Source organism: Rhinopithecus bieti, unplaced genomic scaffold (genome assembly GCF_001698545.2).
Source record: "Rhinopithecus bieti isolate Rb0 unplaced genomic scaffold, ASM169854v2 scaffold_7398, whole genome shotgun sequence".
Classification (NCBI taxonomy): domain Eukaryota; kingdom Metazoa; phylum Chordata; class Mammalia; order Primates; family Cercopithecidae; genus Rhinopithecus; species Rhinopithecus bieti.
Window position 1 is genome coordinate 4,040,438 of NW_016805783.1, and position 4,904 is coordinate 4,045,341.

The following is a 4,904-nucleotide window of genomic DNA, read 5'->3' on the forward strand; positions in this document are numbered from 1 at the left end:
AAACAACCCCATCAAAAAGTGGGGAAAGGATATGAACAGACATTTCTCAAAAGAAGATATTCATACAGCCAACAGACACATGAAAAAATGCTCATCATCACTCGCCATCAGAGAAATGCAAATCAAAACCACAATGAGATACCATCTCACACCAGTTAGAAGTCACTGCATTTCTATAACAAAGTAATGAAAGGCACAGCTAATCTGAGTGGACTTAACCCTATTCAACAACCAGCTGAAAAAATACTTTGGTTCTTCAAGAAAAAAATCACAAAAAAGTGTTTCCTTTAACAGTTGTTAATTTTCATAGCTGTACTCCAAGGGCCACATAAAAATATTCCAGAAGAACCAAATTATGTAGCAATGAATGAACATGTGTGACAGAATTTGTGCATTCAGCATCTCGGGCAGAAAAACTAGTTAAAATGCCAGGTAGAACAAATTGGTCTTTAAAATATCAGTTTCCTGTCCTTTAAAAAAATTAACCTAGTCTACCAAGAAAATACAAAAACATAAGGCTGTAAGTAAATAAGAGTTGTGTTTAGGGTACTATAGTGCAGGTTATCCTCAAGGCCACATACATCCTGCTTCATTACTGCTTGTGCTCTGCTGGATTTTAATCCTTCTTTGGCTTGTAGTCTGGATCGTTTTCCTCATCTCCTTCTACTTCTCCTTCCTCATCCGCTTCTTCACCTTCTTCATCATAATCATCATCTTCTTCAGTAGCTTCCCCAGTAAAGTATAACACTGATCCTCGGATTATACACTCAGGTAAAAAGTGACCAATTTCGAAGTCTGCAGCAAGGATTGCTTCAGCAGCATCATCCAGATCTCCGCTCTCAGAAACTTCAGGAGGGGCAAAAAAAATTAAAGAAAGAGTCATTGGAAACTGTTTTAGTCAGAGTACGAACTGTCCCACGTCCCTTGTCTCTCTGCTTCTTCTTAATGGTTTTCAAAGTGACATTCTTTCCTTTTTCCAATCTATTTGGCACCCTGTAAAACCCATAGTTTCTGGTCCATCAAAATAAAAGGGATCAGAATCATCTGGTTCTGACCTCATCCTATATGTCTTTGTCAGCACTTCATTTTTAAAATATTCATTGGTTTCAAAGTGAAATTCTAAGACAAAACTCGTGGGCTGGCCAGCATCTGAGAACTTCACTTTAATATCTTCCAAGTGCTTCAGAATAGGCTCATCACGTTCCTGAAGCATACTGTGTCCAGAATTGGTGGGTTCTTGGTCTCGCTGACTTCAAGAATGAAGCCGCGGACCCTCGCGGTGAGTGTTACAGTTCTTAAAGATGGTGTGTCCGGAGTTTGTTCCTTCTTCCCGGTGGGTTCGTGGTCTGGCTGGCTTCAGGAGTGAAGCTGCAGACCTTGGCAGTGAGAGATACAGCTCTTAAAGGCAGCGCCTCTTGAGTTGTTCCTTCTTCCCGCTGGGTTCGTGGTCTTGCTGGCTTTAGGAGTGAAGCTGCAGACCTTCGCAGTGAGTGTTACAGTTCATAAAGACAGCGTGGACCCAAAAAGTAAGCAGCAGCAAGTTTTATTGCAAAGAGCGAAATAACAAAGCTTCCACAGTGTGGAATTCCAGAGTGCTGATTGGTGCCTTTACAATCCTTGAGCTAGACACAGTGCTAGACAGAAAAGTTCTCCAAGTCCCCACTAGGTTAGCTAGACACAGAGTTAGCTAGATACAGAGTACCAATTGGTGTATTTACGAACCTTGAGCTAGACACAGAGTACTGACTGGTGTATTTACAAACCCTGAGCTAGACACAGAGTGCTGATTGGTGCCTTTACAATCCTTGAGCTAGACACAGAGTGCTAGACGGAAAAGTTCTCCAAGTCCCCAATAGGTTAGCTAGATACAGAGTGCTGATTGGTGCACATACAATCCTCTGGCTAGATATAAAAGTTCTCCAAGTCCCCATCCGTTCAGGGGATCCTGAACGGATCCCCATTCACTCAGTGGATCCTGCACAGGGGCTGCAGGCGGAGCTGCCCGCCAGTCCCCAGCCCGCCTGCACTCCTCAGCCGTTGGGCTGTCCATGGGTCTGGGCGCCATGGGAGCAGCAGCAGCACCTGTCCAGGAGGCTCAGGCCGTGAGGGAGCCCACCGCAGTGCGGGGAGCTCAGAGATGGCGGGCTGCAGGTCCAGAGCCCTGCCCGGCAGGGAGGCAGCTACACCCGGTGAGAATTTGAGTGAAGCGCCAGCGGCCGGCACTGTTGGGGGACCCTGCCCAACCTCCGCAGCTGTTGGCCGGAGTGCTAAGCCCCTCACTGCTCTGGGTCTGCAGCGCTGGCCTGCCGCTCCGTGTGCGGGGCCCTCAGAGACTGCACCCTTGCCCACTGGAACTCGCACTGGCCCCTGAGCGCCATAGGCAGCCCGGGTTCCCACAGGCGCCTCTCCCTCCACACCTTCCGGCAAGCAGAGGGAGGAGACTCCAGCCTCAGCCAGCCCAGAGAGGGGCTCCCACAGTGCCGCTGCAGGTTGAAGGGCTCCTCAAGCACTACCAGAGTGGACAACGAGGCTGAGGAGGCACTGAGAGTGAGGGCTGCTAGCACATTGTCACCTCTCAATATCACTGAGCAAGTCAACATTCTTAAAAACAATTAACCAAAATTCAGGCATTCCTTTGGCATCTTCTTTTTCTTCATCTTTTTTCTCATCTTCAATCTTGGCCTTTTCTTTCAACTCCTCTGAGATCTCATGTTATTCATCTGGTTTCCATTCACTTCTTCTGTAGGTTCATAAATTGCATTAATAATCTCAAACCACTTATCAAATAGAGGCTGACAGAGAACGGCATACTTCCTTTCAAGATTGTGAACTTCCTCATAGAATTGGGCTTCTATATGTGCACATTTAACTTACAGGTTTTTGAGAGCATTCACTTGTCTTTTAACTACCCGAGGCAGGCTTTCAGTGTATCCTGTCAGCTGGCTTCACTCAGTGGATCCTGCACAGGGGCTGCAGGCGGAGCTGCCCGCCAGTCCCCAGCCCGCCTGCACTCCTCAGCCGTTGGGCTGTCCATGGGTCTGGGCGCCATGGGAGCAGCAGCAGCACCTGTCCAGGAGGCTCAGGCCGTGAGGGAGCCCACCGCAGTGCGGGGAGCTCAGAGATGGCGGGCTGCAGGTCCAGAGCCCTGCCCGGCAGGGAGGCAGCTACACCCGGTGAGAATTTGAGTGAAGCGCCAGCGGCCGGCACTGTTGGGGACCCTGCCCAACCTCCGCAGCTGTTGGCCGGAGTGCTAAGCCCCTCACTGCTCTGGGTCTGCAGCGCTGGCCTGCCGCTCCGTGTGCGGGGCCCTCAGAGACTGCACCCTTGCCCACTGGAACTCGCACTGGCCCCTGAGCGCCATAGGCAGCCCGGGTTCCCACAGGCGCCTCTCCCTCCACACCTTCCGGCAAGCAGAGGGAGGAGACTCCAGCCTCAGCCAGCCCAGAGAGGGGCTCCCACAGTGCCGCTGCAGGTTGAAGGGCTCCTCAAGCACTACCAGAGTGGACAACGAGGCTGAGGAGGCACTGAGAGTGAGGGCTGCTAGCACATTGTCACCTCTCAATATCACTGAGCAAGTCAACATTCTTAAAACAATTAACCAAAATTCAGGCATTCCTTTGGCATCTTCTTTTCTTCATCTTTTTTCTCATCTTCAATCTTGGCCTTTTCTTTCAACTCCTCTGAGATCTCATGTTATTCATCTGGTTTCCATTCACTTCTTCTGTAGGTTCATAAATTGCATTAATAATCTCAAACCACTTATCAAATAGAGGCTGACAGAGAACGGCATACTTCCTTTCAAGATTGTGAACTTCCTCATAGAATTGGGCTTCTATATGTGCACATTTAACTTACAGGTTTTTGAGAGCATTCACTTGTCTTTTAACTACCCGAGGCAGGCTTTCAGTGTATCCTGTTGGATACATTGTTGGTGTTTCTATTATACCATCAAGTCTTTCTTGAAGAGCTGAAGAATCTGAGGATTTTGCATCATCTGAAAGGTTAGCTGATGTGCTTTGATTTTTGTTTCGTCACCAGTTTCTTCTTCTTCTACTTTTTTAACATCATCCAAATCTTGATCAAGTTCAGACGGTTCTTTGTTGTCAATGTCTGCCATGTTGTAAGAACTCCAAATATCAGCAGCTAGTATGGGGAGCCAGGTGGCCAGAGCTGCACAGGCGTTAACTCAGGGTGGCAGTGGTGGCTCCACGAGCAGATGGCACTAAAAAAGCCATCACACATTTTCAAGATCAGTTTCTAGATACGGTAGTGACAACTGATTAGGTAACTTTCATCACTAACATTTTCAAATATAGTAAATAATAATCCATTGCACATTTCTAAATCACTGAAAGTTTCAAGTGTTCTCACCACAAAACATAAGTATTTGAGGTCATGAATATGTTAATTAGGTTGATTTATTTCACACTATATTCATAAATCATAGCATCACATTGTACTCCATAAATATATACAACTATAATTTGTTAAACTACAATAAAAATAAAGATTAAAAAAATCAACCTGTGTTTTAAGGTCATATAAATGGCTTTCTGGTTCTTTCCCGAGAGCTTTTTTTAATAGGAAGAGAACTCAAAGATATAGTATGTGGAATCCAGGAAGGATAAGATGGACACACAGGAAAGGTTATGGGGGGGGAGAGAATGTAGATATGACCTGGAAGGTTGGGTTGACGCAGTCACATTTTTCCTACTCAGATATTTCACTTGGGTCAGCCAGTGTGAACTGCCAGTTTAACATGCGGGGAAAGTAGAACAGTGCATGTTTCAACCTCAGCCATCTTATGAGGCTGCAAATCTTTGTTCCTTTATTTTATCTATTCTCTCTGGGTTACCCACATGGGGACTGAGCCATATGCATTATTCCCTGCTTCCTAAGAGCCA

At 46.7% G+C, this 4,904-nt stretch overlaps 1 pseudogene; it reads right to left on the reverse strand.

Moving 5' to 3' along the window:
- Positions 1-592: 592 nt before the first annotated feature.
- LOC108530708 (nucleosome assembly protein 1-like 1) lies at positions 593-4,138 on the reverse strand (annotated as a pseudogene).
- Between the last annotated feature and the right edge of the window lie 766 nt (positions 4,139-4,904).